The following is a 15,273-nucleotide window of genomic DNA, read 5'->3' as shown; positions in this document are numbered from 1 at the left end:
GTATTAGAAAATGCTAATAATGCATTATTCACAAGAGGCCTTGTTTCTCTCAGAATGCCACAGCCAATCACATATTTCAAATTGACCATATTAAAATGCATGCGAAGTACAGCATAGCTTTGAGGGTACCCCAAACTACTGAAATTCACATCAGCCAAGTTCAGCAGACAACACCATAATCAAGCCTCTAGAAGTTGTGCATATTGTGGCAAGTTGACAGAATAATGAGGAAGAGAAGGTGAGGGAGATGGTGCCACGATAGCATAGTTCAAACTCTATCCCACATCATGCGCAGAAGGGCTAAGAATGCGCAGCTTTCAGTTATACTCTCACCTGTGACCACTGCACCAGGTTGACTGACATGCGTAACAGGCAGTTTGTGATATTACATCCTGCAACCGATTTGACATCAGAGATCAACTTCAAGCTTGACGCTAAGCTATACCAGGGACACATAATGAACTGGCTACATTAAAATCTAAAGCAAAAGTGTTGCACAGTGTTTGCCAGCCTGTGCACTTCATATTTTACAAAAATTCTAGACAGAAATCCTGTGTTGGAAAGACAGCATGCACTTTCCTAAAGCTTTCTCTCAGCATCCACATTTTTCTATGCATACATTATTAACCATTATTTACCTTGACACGCTGTACACAAGCATCACACTTGGAAAAGCAGAAACTAACATGTCTTTAGCTCAGTGAGTTTTTCTCAGTGCTTTTGTTACTGCAAACTTAGCCTGCTTCTGGAACGTATCCTAATAAACTTACCTAAAGCAAGTGTCCCTCTGGTATTTTTGTTAGGGATTTTTCATTGCTAGCAATTAAGAAAGCAGCATAAGCACCATGACTATTTCTTTATGTGCATTTTCGCAATTCTGTGCCACCCCATTTCTCAACAGCTTTAGAACATCTTCACTAATAGAACTTCATTCTCATTACTTAATGGAACATTAGTAAAATTGTAGAATAGCAAGAATATATAAATTGCATGAGACTCAGGAAAGTTGGCAGGTACCAAATACACGAAACGACACTAGAACACATAAATGGCTGTGACCGTTCTGTACGTACCTTGTCAAAGCAGCAGATCAGATGCTTTGTCGTGCTGTTCAAGCTGCATAGTGCCGCAGCCTGCTATGTGGTGCAGAGATGCCCCCGTCTCAGGAAATTGGGACACCCCTAAACAATAATTGTTCAGCTCATTGTAGTCACTGCTGAAACTGCAAACTTGCGATTTAACAATATCGCGTCAAATTGTGGAAAGCTCTCGTACAGCCAGCTACATGAAGCTGCATCCGCTTAGACAAATTAAATATTTCATTCTCACATCACAGGCGGTTATTCAACGTGTCAAAGGCACGAAAACAAACAGAACACTAAACACAAGAAATACAGGTTGCCTTGGCGACAATCTATAAGCATCAAAGTTTGCATACAAGCTAAAATCTTCTCACGAGTCAGATCATTTGGATGCCGTCGCGCGTTAACGTTAGCTGTGAAAACATTTGCACAGCACATTAACATACTTCTAGAATTGTCTATACGCTCCTGACACTGCCCAGGCGGCGCGTCCGAGCAGCGATCGTCAGCGCCTCTTGCGGCACCTTCCGTCAAAACTGACACTGACGGACTACACTACTCAGGCTGCCCACGTGGATCTGCCAGCGTGATCGCATGTTCATGCTTGTTTTGAAATGAACAAATGGCGCAAGTTTTGCTGTGTGGCCTAAAACCAATCTCAAAATTCGACGGTCGCATACGCCCTCCCATTCGTCGTAAAGGGGAAAAGCTCTACGCTGCCGGGCACGTTCACAGCGTGAAAGAAGTCGCCCGTGAGACTGTGCTGGCAAAGGGTCACTCCCAGCAAGGCAAACACCACTGCAGCGTATCTCTGGCCTGAGTACACTCAACTATCATAATATGCTTTGATCATGCAGCTCAATTGAGTGTGCAGGCATGGCTGAGCTTATTAAGCATTGGGCGTAGGTGTTCTTATCCAACCATTTGAGTTACCGCAGACAAAATGTTTCCCTCCGTGCTACTGTTTTGACACGCTTGCAAAACCTTTTTGCCAGGGAGGATGGGCGCCTTATCTTTTAGAATTATTAAAAGGCTCTCTTAAGCAACTTGCACAAAAATGTTATTAGACTGCTATGTTCTGCCAAGCAACTGCAGTACTTTGTTTACACTCTAAAACAAAATTACACCCTTTGGGTCGCATCTTGCCACACAACGACAAACGTGATCTGTCTTGTCCGCATTTTCTTTCTTTAACGCTGCGAGTCCGGTACTTCCCAGTAACAAACGGCATGCGCGTTATCAGCATGACGTATCATTCCCGATAGGAAAGTAGCTGGCGCGGCGTTTTCAAGAAAGGAAACCCAAACAAGACAGATGACGATTATCGTTGTGTGGCACATATACACCCCAAGGGGGGCGGGGGTGCCTTTGTCTAAGAGTACACAACTGCCGAGGCACCGGCACGACCTTGAGCCGCTCCGGCCGCCAAGATTCGGGTGACCCTATTCGGCAACCTGGACCCAAGGAGAGCCACACAGCGCGAAGTGCTCAGCGACACACGCAAGCCAGAACATCTGCAACCACCACGCAGTACGCTTCGTACAGCAAAATAAATAAATAGCTCTAAAAGATATGGACAATTTGCAAAAATATGTAAGTCGGCTGCCCGGCAAGACTCTTTCTCGACCAAAAACTTCAGTCTACTGACTACAATAATTTCTAGTGCGATCCTCCAGGAAGGAAGCGCAAGTACAAAACCACGGCCGGCCAGGAAATCTGTACAGTTGGAGAGCAGGCAGCCCTGCACGGCCGTTACAGCGTTTGCCGCAGCAGTACCGCCGTCCCCACGCTATTTTTTCCTGGGCTGTTTTCGATGTCTTGCACATTTGCCATCGTAAAACAGTGGTATGAGAACGTTTGCCCACAGGACGGTGGCGCACGTGGTTATGAAGTTTCGAATCACACGCAGTAATAACAACATTACGTGCGCCAGCTGGATTCTACGCCGTCGACTGAAGTTGGATCAGCGCCAGAGTTGCGCTTTCGACGCTACAGGTGGCGCGGCCGTCGCCGGGAAACTCCTCTGTCAGGAGCCTATTAGCCCCGAGAATTAGGAGTGGCGCCCTCTCGCGAGTGACGTCATGGCCAGGACGCCGCTCGCTCCGGCTCGCTCGGCTGCCGCGCGCGCTCGTTCCCTTCGTGTATGCTTGCGGTATGGGTGGCTCGAGCCGTACGTATTGAAGAATACGTCGGCTTCTTTCAGCTGCCATACCTTAACCACAGTTTCTTCTTCAAAAGCGTGTGAGTCGAGAAACTTTGCGGCTTGGATATCGCAAGCTAAGTAGCGTTAAAGGGGTCTGCTAGGTTTTGCAATGCATATATGCGCCGTGTCTATCGGTAAATGTTGACTAAAAAAAGAATATCTGCAAATTCAACGCGCGAAGTTGTGTATGATGCTTCGCTAAACATTTAACATTCCTTTAGTATTTAGCTATGAGAGGCATTGCATTTTACGTGGAAGAAAAATTTGGTAATTGGCGTCAACATGTTATCTGATTTTAGAAAGACACTGCCCAGCGAAGCTCTCATCATGATTCCTATTACTCTGGTGTGTTGTTCTATTCAAATATGGCCATTCATTAATGCGTAAAAAAATAGTTAGGCGCGCATTTCTTATGAAAAAGTTTGCTGCTACTTTCATCCCCCTCTGAAACAGGCCTCCAAAAAATGAATTGCTCATGGCTGCTAACACGACGGCGCGTCATGCAGAGTATTTACATAGTTAATTCACAAACACCATATTAGCAATCACCTGAGAGAAAAGTTTCGTTGTTAAGATCGAGAGCCACTCAATTGAAAGTGATGAAATGCTTCATAGTGGCCCTCAGTAGCCTTTATCGACAATATGGCACACCCCTGATCACGTAACGGTAGCAATCGATTGTCCGTATGGCGAGGCACGCTATGTTCGCGAAACCCATCAGTTCACTACAACTTCGAATTAAAACCATAAAGCATGTTTTTTACAGCGCCAACTGAAATGGCTAAAGTATTCTCGGGCTACTACACCGCAGCTTAGATTTCCTGTACACAAAAGGAAAATTCAAGCACCTTCTGTCTCACCATGTCTCGATCCAGCGTTATTCAATTATACAAACGGATAACTATTCGCTTCGTCGGTACATAAAAGAGAACCTTGCGGGCAAATTAAGTTTGCTCCAATCCAATCGCAAACATTCATAAAGAAAACACCACAAGCCTTGCATATACTTTCACTTGATTTCTGACCCTCCACCGGGGGAATTAAGATATCTTCAATATGTCCCATACTACTAATCATTGACGCTTCGACTTCTTTCTGGCTGCAGCTATGCGGTCCAGCAGGCATACTTCACTAAAAAAATTGGGCCTAGCAGCCTGTGTCAGTTCGCCAAACAGATTCGTCATGTATATTCCTCAAGCAGCAAGCACCAGTAAATTTCTCAAGTGAGTTTGATTTGGTTTATTAATTTCCATTTACACACACACATGTACAGAGGAGTGGTAAGTGGAGGTGGATGAGGGAAAAAAGTCGCACAGACGAGGCTTGAGGTAACCTCACCCCCTTAGGTACAATATGGCTGCATGGGTTAACACATCAAGCGCCATATGAATTACATTTATATAGTGGCCATAAAACATTGCAGTTATACAATATATGAAAGAACAGTGAAATATTTCCACAATAACAATGCAAAACACACTGCGGCATTGAAATAAATAAATGATATACACTTGGTAATATAGACAAAAAAAGAGGAACATAACTTACATTATTAATCATTAACAAACGCGCCCTAAAGAGGTGAGTTGAACGTGTAACACGGAAAAGGAAATATATATTGGTACATTCCTATTGGTACTCTGTAAATAGCTGTAAGCCTTTATTAACTTTACTTCAAATTTCTGCCGCTTAAAAAAAATAAACACGTGAAGAACCGCCTAATGTTGACAGGCAGTTAAAGAAGCAAGTGAGGCGTGTAGAATCTAAGCTCCAGTATTAGTTAAGTCCCCGTGCTACTGCCGACCGTTTCTGTGAGGAAATGCAAAAATTCGATATTATACCATGAACTACTCGTCGTGAGCAAACCTATTTTGGCGGAATAAAATCAACGTAACTGCTGTAGAAATCATATATAGCCAGCTTTGTGACATACTTGTTGAACCGCGGCAGGTATGGTATCATAACTGGATTCCTGTAGGCTATGCCTTTGCGATTGTCTATCCGCGCATGAAAAACCCGCAATGGGCTGGTCTGCGTCGCTTCGGCTGGCACTGTAGCGTTGCCTTCGAGAGCTGCATTGTTGTGTAAGAAATTAGCTCTTTGAATAAATGTTCGCTAAGGAAGACGTCGTAAAAATATATTTGAGACCACCACCATAAGTATACAAGCAGAGAGAACGAGGGCGAACAAACGAAAACACCGCAGAAAGCGCCCGGACAACGCCCGAACTGTAGCAGACGACAGGCGCGAGTCCGTGCCCTGACGTCACGCGAGCGGCGCTCGCAGCGCCGCTCGTGTTCGTTCTCGGGGCTAATACGATTTCTTGCTGGGAAATTACGTACAGAAGCAGTGACATTGCTTGTATTTTTGTGTCCGTTCAGACCAAGCGATGCCCCGGCGCTAGCATACTTCATAACAAAAAGAAAATAAACAATAGATGAAGGTCTTACCGACATCAATCTCGGGGTAATTTTCGTGAAACTTTTTGCTAAATGTGCACTCCGATATCGAACGAACATTTGGGAATCACTGTTATTGTTTTTGTAGCTGTACTAATCATCTTCTGCTGCGCATGCCAAGGTGAACCACTACAATACATGAATCCTGACACTACATGAACCATAAGAATGCGCCAGGCGCCGCGCTTACCTTCTGAGGCGAGCGCTTCTGCGTGTCCGTTCACGTCGCATCGACTGCACCAACAGTCCGTCCAGCGTAGTGTTGAATTGCGGTGAACTGCAGCACGCGATAGCACAACTATGAACACATTCTTCCGTGCACTGTGACCCGATGCGGGAGCGGCGAGAGTACAACAGCTTCTCATGAGCTGGAGACACGATAATCAACAACGGTGCACCGCAAGAAACAAACAGCGAACTAATAGCGTTGCACAGGCACCAGGGCTAAGTGATCGTTAATTCACACAAAAAAGGAGCGCATGTTCTCTAAGCACCGCGTAAATATGATCAAACGATCAGTATCACAGCGGCCGCCCGTTGCAACAACGTTTATGGGCGTCTTGCGCTGGAGTTTGAGGTATAGTAGCGGCGCCTGGTGGCGGCGTGGGAAACGACATCTGGGTCGTACCAGTTTGGGTCGTATTGAGCCCTGGCTGTGGCGAAGCACGTTTCTAGGCCGAGTTTTGCGTTGATTCGCACTTTTTTCTGCCCTGTTGCGAGTGCGAAAAGGCTCGTCACTTCTCGCAGACCATGCCGACCACGCTGCGAGCTCGCTGCAGCCTATAGTTTAACGAAAACGGGCTCTCCGTGTGCCGTGGGACGCAATGCTGGGAGCAGACGAAATCGGTGGCGCCGATCCGGAGAGACCTAGCCCAGCCTCGAGAAGGCGTCACCGTCATTACTTCTGCGTCTTGGGCTGCCATGAACAAGAAGGCCTGAATCCCAACATCATATTCTGCCGTTTTCCTTCAAGGCCTCACGAAGTGGAGCGTCGGGCGCTCTGCATAGCTGCAGTTCGTCGCACTGAGTAAGCGAAACTTCGCGCCATGCTGACTGCTACGCCTGTCTTGAAGCTTGCTTGATTATCTGCGTTCTAATGTTCGGTCTTTTGCACCTACAGTCCCGACAGCAGACCGACATAGCAGCAGGCATGGCTGGTAATTCACGATTCGAGACCCGGCCACAGCGACAATTAACAATTCGACCGATGCGAAGTGGTGAAGTGACCAGGTGTGTGCAAATGAGCACAAATGGTCGGGCTCATTCGATGACACTTCACTACTCCACTACGAGCAGCACAGGTTAAGAGAGTTAAATGCGCTCATCCTTGATCTCAAGCCAGCACGTTGAGGCAACGCAGCAAGGCAGTATTGATTGCAACACATCGATGTTCGAGCGCTGTCATTAAAACCTACATCAAGCAAGCGGCGTACGAGCTCGCACTGCAGCGCGATTCGCACGTACGTGCGAGCTCATATGTAATTGCATCAGTTATTACCAGCTACTAAAAAGAAGAAATGGCCGCTACTACAACGCAGGCATAACTACTTGTTTAGCGGCACGCAGTCAACAAAGATTGCAGGAAGCCCGCCGCTTCGCGGCATGTCGAAAGACCGCTGCCGTCGCGGCGCGTACGATCGTGCGCTCGAGCAGTTCGTACAACGCCGCGCGTACCGTCGTGTGCTCGAGCAGTTCCGTACACATGATGTCTGCCTATCGCCGCTGTGGATTCATTTCTAGCAAGCATTTCCTCGCGTTTGTGCACCTGAATCTAGCAGCTAGCGTGCAAACCTTACCTGAAGTTCCACTTCGTACGCGACTCGCTTCACTTGCGATTGACACGGTGCTAAAACTTCGCCGCCCAATTCTTGAACGGCGTACACGTATTCGGCACTGCATAATTTCTTGCCTTTACGCAGCGTGCCACCCCTGAAAAAATCTTCGGCGCCCGATATTCGCTGCAGGCCGTGAAACAACACAACCGAAAGTTGCGGGTCCATAGTGTAAACGTGCTTTCCGAAGCAGACGACCGAGCTTGGTACGACCCATTTTAGCGCAGTGGGCGCTTTTTAGCACCTTTTTCGCAGCGCCCCCTGGGCAATGCAAGAGCCCCATAGATCCTCTATAAGTAACGCGAGTCCTCGCCTATGCGCACCATGTACCCCGCTGCCGTTCCCGCCACCGCAGCACTGCCATCGACCTCCGCGCCAAGCATCCGAGCGTCGTCTGCTATAGCCTTGCACAGTTATGCACTCGGCATTTACATGGTGCTCGCTGAAGCCGTTATTTCTTTCTGTTGTTGTTTAGGCTGAAGTATAGTATTCTACAGACACCATACCTGGGGGTGCACGTCCGAAGAAAGGAATGAGATGGAAAAAAGTGGGCCTACAAACCAAAGTGCACACGCAATGTTAACCCACACGTCGTCGGTACTGGCGTAAAACTTGGACCGGACGCAAAAGACCTCGACCGCCAGCCACGTGCCCGAGGACAGTGACGAGGCACACGCAATGAGAAAATAAAATCGGCTACAGCACAAGAAGCGCAAACACCCGCAAGTAACGTGCACATGTCTTGTCAGCAGAGCAGCGCCGCTCACTTGGTGCAGAGCTATGCAGAGCTCGACCGCAGCGCCCTCACAGTCCCAGGAATAAGTCGCGCCTTGCTGGAAAGGATGAGTCGTGCAACTCAGAAAGTAACTTAAAGTTTTTTCCATGTTTTTGCGTGTTTTAGGCGGCCTTTTCAACAACTTTGCTGACATTGCTTTCAACGGCGAGGACAGCCTGTGTAGCAGCCCTATCAACCGGACAGCGCCGTAAAATCTGTTTGAAGTTCGCAGCACATCGTCGTTTGGTTTGTGAATGTTAGAAGGTGTTCGTGTTTCTCAGCGGCGTAATCGACGACGGATTTGGCGTCGGGTGGTGTGCGCTTTGTTCCGGCTTGTTGTGCGCCGTTCTACGGATGTGTACTGTTAATGCGTGGTGCTGTTTGTGCATCGGGAAATGGTGCCACGCCGGCGGGATTTGCTTTCTTGTAAAAACATCCGTACCGTCTTTGGCGAGTGCTTTCGGAAACTGCTCGCCTTTTGTGCGTGTGTGTGTGTGTGTGTGTGCGCGCGCGCGCGCTTCTGATATGCGTGGAACGCGTAGGAACGTCCGTACAGTCTTTCGCGAGTGCTTTCGGAAACTGCTCGCATTCTGTCCGTGTGCGCGCGCGTGTGACATTCGTCGCTATTGCGATTTGCAAAGGTGTTTTTCATTTGGTGACTGCGTCCGCGAATGCCAGGATGTGACACACGTTCGTCATTTAAAGCCCCTGCTTCAATGTAGGGTCACTTACATTTTGGTTGCTTGGAGGTCCGCTTTCAACGCATGGCAAGGCGTTGCAGTGCGCTTAACCATCATTGGCACACGAACTGCTTTGTCATTTCTCCTTTAAATTCAAATTCAGTTTTGTGTAGTATGTAGACAGGTAATGGTCACCAAGTTGCGACGCTCATCTCGTTTTTTTTTTGCCATTGCTGTGCACATATGAGGACTTTTTACTAAGTCAAGCTCTCTCAGCAAGTTGTGAAACACTTAGTGCAAATAATTTTTCACAGCAGTAACTGTGATCATGACCACAATTGATCACATGACATATTTAGGGATTGTTATTTAGTTACAATATTTTTTATTTATTTGTGACAAAGTGCGATAGATTTTGACTGCTATATTGGCTATCTGTTCACCAACCTATTTACACTGTCTTGTGGTTCTGCTTTTTATTTTTATATGTGGGCATGCATGGCCAATCGCATGCCTGCCTTCTACAATTGGACATAAACAGGCACTAACATGCTCTTAGCAGATTTGTATTTGACAGTATTGTGATTGACGCACTTGGCTGTTTGGAAAATATGCAGGTTCAAGTTCGCCCATTACTACCTCTCTGTCTGATATCTCTGATGCAAGCAATATTATTAGAATGTGACAAAGTGCATACATAATTTGTCACTGATCAAACTGCTTGCAATAAACTTTGCCAACTCGTCCTTGTTTGAAGCGTCTCCAATGTGCTATAATCACACGCCCAGATTATTTTATTTGTGCACAAACAAACTTGTAACATTTTATTATGAAACTTTGATGGAACCTGACTCCTATATTGCAATGAAATCTTAGGCAGATCTACTCTGAACAAGGGATTCAAACTCTGATGATAGCTTTCGACAATATCATTGTGCTATCCAGTGCTTACTGGCTGGTCGAGGAATGCGTCAAGCAAAGGCAGTAGTATCGTCATAAGTGTTTATCCGAGAATATGTCCCCAAGTGAAAATCATTGCATCAAAAGTACCGACACCAGCTTTGATGGGGATGTATGTGTTCGTTGCGTGAAATGCCAGAAGTTGGGCTCTGAAGTTGAGGTGTAGTTTATGCTGGCATATATGTGTCACAATGATTCAATGTGATCATACAGCACATTGATCACGCTCTTGCATGTACTACAAATAACTCGTAAATCTGACTGTCATTAATGAGCTTTTGTATTCACAACGACTTAAGCGCACACACTTCGTATGCAATTCATAGTCATCTTGAAAGATCAAGTTGCTCATACGACTACAGTGCGTACACATGACACACGTCATACATAATCTCGTCAGTTCTACACAACTCATCGCACACGTCATACAAGCTCTATGCATTCTTATCGCACATTGCATAAATCTCGTGCGCTTCGTAAAAGTCTGCGTAGCTCATCATACAGATCTCGCCCATTTTCTATGAGAGTTCGTTCAATATGCATTTCGTATCGTTCATTGCTCATCAAATCTGTGGGACATGCATACATCTCGTTCAATTTCTTATACACATTTTTCAATAGGGATGGCACGTCGCGACGCTCGGCAAAATTTATATTAGCGGCTGTTTGGTCCCCGTTGACTTCTTGAGAGAAAAGACGATCGAGGTCAATGCCACGCTCAAGAAGCTAACATTCAGCCAGGCGTGTTTTAAGAGAAATTATCACTTGCGGCTTGTAGATGCTCTGTCGGTCAAGTGGATGCTTGAGCTCTCGAGCCTCGGCACTGTAGTGGCTGTCATAGATTACGAAAACGCATCTGATTCAGTAGAGATGCCAACAGTCATGGAGGTATTACGTAAGCAAGGTGTGCAAGAGGCTTACGTAAATATCTTGGAAAATATCTACAGAGATTCCACAGCTACCTTAATTCTCCACGATAAAAGTACAAAGATACCTCTAAAGAAAGGGGTCAGACAATGAGACAATCTCTCCAGTGCTATTTACTGTGTTCTACGAAGAAGTATTGAAGCTATCAAACTGGAAAAGATGAGCAGTAATGGTCAACGGCGAATATCTCAGCAAGCTTCGATTTGCAGATGACATGGTCCTGTTCAGCAACACTGGGGACGAGTTAGAGCCAATGATTGAGGAACATAACAGAGAGAGTATAAGAGTGGGGTTGAAGATTAATGTGCAGAAGATAAAGGTAATGATCAATAGCCGGGCAAGGGAACAAGAGTTCAGGATCGCCAGTCAGCCTCTAGAGTATGTGAAGGAGTACGTTTACATAGGGCAATTACTCACAGGGAACCCTGGTCATGGGAAGGAAACTTACAGAAGAATAAAAATGGGTTGGAGCTAGCTTCTACGGCGTGCATTGTCAGATCCTGACTGGAAGCGTACCATTATATTGAAAATAAAGGTGTACAATCAGTGCATTCTACCGGTGCTAACATATGGGACAGAAACCTGCAGAGTGACAAAAAGCTCAAAAACAAGTTAAGGACCGCACAAATAACGATGGAAGGAAGAATAATTGGCGTAACGTTAAGAGACAGGAAGAGAGCGATGTGGATCAGCGAGCAAACGGGGATAGCCGATATTCTAATTAACATTAAGAGAAAAATACGTAGCCGGGCACGTCATGTAATGCGTAGGTTAGATAACCGGTGGACCATTAGGTTTGAGAATAGGTGCCAAGAGAAGGGAAGCGCAATCGAGGATGAGCGAAGACTAGGTGAGGCGATGAAATGAGGAAATTCGCAGGCGCTAGTTGGAATCGGTTGGCGCAGGGCAGGGGTAATTGGAGATCGCAGGTAGAGACCTTCGCCCTGCAGTGACGATAAAATAAGCTGCTGCTGATGAAGCTACGAAGTAAGGATTGTATTCTTATAAGCCGTATAATTCGTGAACATTCCCTTACTAAATATAGTAACAATCATGGTGTCACTCGCGCACAAGCAAACATGAACACTTGTCACCCCATGAGCGCGGGCACTCGCTGTAAACACCGGCGTGAGGAATAGTGGCGGCAGCATCGAGCGAATTGTCGTTCGTGCTGCCTCGCGCTTCAACGCGAAATAAGTGGCGAGAAAGCCGTGAACACGAAGCTATCAGTCCTCCGCGCGCCGACTCCCTACTCATCGCAGATCGCGTTCAAGGTAGGGAAGAATCAAACGAGTGAAACAACAATCAAACAAGTGAAAGGAAGAATCGGAAGGCAAAGGTTCCTAGAGATCAAGGTTGGCGCACAAGGTGGCATCACGGCGTTGCTCGTCGGTGACGTGGAGCAGTGGAGAAACGGATAAAGCGCAAGCGCGGTATTGGTGTCAGTAATGACGGGTGATTCGTCCACTGGATAACGTGATAGTCTGCGTCTTGATGTAAACGGTCCGATTCGTACACTACTGTGTATGAATATTGTTGTAACCGCAGAGCCCAGCGACCGACCAACCGGTAGGACCCTTTAGTGACGAAAGCGAGCAGAGTGCATGATGGTCCTTGATTACCGAGAAGTGTGTCCCATACTAATATGGGCGGAATTTAGAAACTGCCCGGATGAGAGCCAGGCATTCGCGCTCTGTAATCGAATAGTTGCGCCCCGCTCCTGAGGCGGCGGCTAGCGTAGGCGATGGCATGATCTTGTCCCGGTTGGCGATGGGAATCGCCAACCTCCACCAAAGACGTTAGGCGAACGATGGATTGAACACTCAAGACTATTTCAAAAGTTTATTTACAAAAACAGCGGCAGCACTGACCAGTTCAGCCGACAGGTCGAGAATCAGGAGCACTTCGTCTTCTTCTTCGGAGCACCCACGCGCATCGCCCAAAAGAAACGCGCGATATGCATGCACCAGCTATATTTCCTGGAAAGTGTTCTAGGCGCGTGAGTAGAAGAAAATGAAGAGCACAGCAGGGAGCTGTCTCGTGCATCGCGCATTCTGTGGGAGCAACTAGGCGCTTTCGTCCCGCAGTGCTTCATCTAAACAATCCAGCAAGCATTCCAGGACGCGACCAGCGGCAACTCCTTCTTTTCCGCCGAGTGAAACTCTTGCGACGCCTCGTGTCAGTCATGATGCAACGGCCTCAATTCGACGCCACGACTGTGCACCAGGACACAAAGACGACTGGCCACGGATTTCGCCGTGCTGCTCAACAAGACGACGGCTGCGGCCGCGTTCAGTGGTCAGCAACTGTATCCGCACACGGTCATCCTCGATCTCAACGTTCTCGTGGGTGGACGAACCGCGGCAGGGATCCCGGGGTCTTTCCTTCTGGCGGCTGCCACGTGTCGGCGTTCTATTGGTCCGGAGCTGTTTGCCGAAGCGTCTTGGTCAACGGAACAGTCGACAGGTGAATATTTGTTCATGTTCTATGAGCCTAACCATATAATTTCTGAGAGAGATAGTTTAAAACTAGCCTCCATGCAGTGCTCTGGCGAGAGGTCACCCTCATCTTGGTGGCACTGTACACACAAGGTCCGTGGGAATGATGGCGCGAAACGATTTCGGGGTAATTTTGGATTCTTCTTATCACTTAGAGGCATTCCGAACAGAAACCTGCATGTCCTTTGTACATTGAGTGCGCAGGCGCCTTCAACCTGTTCAGCGGGCATATTGAAGCTTGCCTAAATATCTTTCATGTACCGAACAAGGCCGAACACAAAGAGAACAAACGCCACCCTGCGTTTGCTTCGTGAGGGTGTGTTCTTTTAGTGTAAGCCTTATTGGATTGCCTGTGATGCTTTCAAGTAAGCAAAAGCTGAGGAAGGAGATGTATTTTGTTTGTAACTGGGTATTTGCCCCTGGCAGGTTGTTTTCGGTAATAAAACGTAGAAAATCATGGTTAGGTGCCATCTGCTTTTGACAACACTTCTAGAGGAATGACGATTTTTTTACATAAGCGCCCAGGAGCCTAATGCATTGCTCTACGATTAGGCACATAATAAAATTATACTAAAGATAAATAATTTGATGTTCGCCTATTTACATGCTCTTTAAGTGTTTAGCATGGAAATTCATTATGTGAATGAAACATATGATACAGGAGAACAAATAAACTATCAAGTAACTTTTATCAAGCGTGATGCAAACAGTCTGATTTGCTGCGAAATCTTTGTGTTTTAGCGGAAAGCCCCACCAAGGAGTCAGCCATTGTGGTCGCGGATCTGCTGGTGCAATCTCGGCGTGGCTTCTCGCTCCAGCTTCACCGACGAAGACGAGGGTTCACAGGAGGCGGAACGAGCTCGCAGCTGGTACAGTGTGTCATCCCAGGAGCCGCCAGCCCCGCGTTCTGAAAAACTCCGCCCACCGCCTGATCGTAGCAGGAGCACTGCGCAGTCCTGGCCACAGTTCCAGCGGTGGTGCTTGGCGCAAGGGCGGCGTGTCTCGCTGCGAGTGCACCAACAGTTTTTGCGTGGATGGCACCGCGCGTGTAGTCGAGGAGCCCGCCGTCGGCGCCTTCGACGCGCTGCCGCGTCCCACGGCGAGCACCACGGGAGCTTCAACACACGTGCGGGGAGTTCCAGTTCCGCGAGGCTGAGCACTGCGCCGCTACTGTGACTTCGACTTCACAAGGATGCTCGCATTTTTCAAGCAGTACAAGGATGTCCTGGCTCTTCTTTCGGACATTATAGGCTTCCATAAAATCGGCCCTGCAATCGTCGATCCGGAAGCCTGCCGGCGCACGCGAAACTTTCCCGAAATGGCGTATCTCGAGAATTCCGCGGATGAGGCGGCTCACAGTAGACGGGAAAATTTCTGCGTTGTTTTTTTATTTGCGTAGAGTCCTGTCGGAACTTGAATGCCGCTTCACTCTAAGATCAGTGAAGTGTTACATTTTTTGTGTTCTGAAAAAAATATATTGTCACGTGTGCGATATTCGTAGTTTTTCCTGAATATTTCCTTTTTAGAGGGCCACCCTTTTTGCATTCTAGGAATTTACGCATATCTCCTTGTTATAACGGTCATGAGATGGCACATCTTGACTTCACATATACCTAGCTTACAATGAACAACGCCAATAAAAGGGGAAGAGGGGACACATGAAGCACTGTGATCTTTGTCCCCGCTTCGCTCTATTTTTTCGTCCTTGTTTATCGTTCACTACGTACGTGAAGTTAAGATGTACCAATTCGTTGAAATCGCCGTGCCAGTCAAATTAATTTTTCTTTGCCTGGCTGGTATAACCTGCGGCTTAGTAGCTGATACCTATATCTCCTGTTTAGTTTACAGTTAGGACGC

The 15,273-nt window shown here is 47.1% G+C and overlaps 1 long non-coding RNA gene across 1 annotated transcript; it reads left to right on the top strand.

Moving 5' to 3' along the window:
• The first annotated feature begins 12,950 nt into the window (after positions 1-12,950).
• Positions 12,951-14,908, top strand: LOC139052145 (uncharacterized). The gene is made up of 2 exons (XR_011509735.1): positions 12,951-13,384; positions 14,158-14,908. It is a non-coding gene; the product is annotated as an uncharacterized lncRNA (long non-coding RNA).
• The last annotated feature ends 365 nt before the right edge of the window (positions 14,909-15,273 follow it).

Source organism: Dermacentor albipictus, unplaced genomic scaffold (genome assembly GCF_038994185.2).
Source record: "Dermacentor albipictus isolate Rhodes 1998 colony unplaced genomic scaffold, USDA_Dalb.pri_finalv2 scaffold_19, whole genome shotgun sequence".
NCBI classification, from domain to species: Eukaryota; Metazoa; Arthropoda; class Arachnida; order Ixodida; family Ixodidae; genus Dermacentor; species Dermacentor albipictus.
This window is presented reverse-complemented; position numbering and strand designations above follow the sequence as displayed.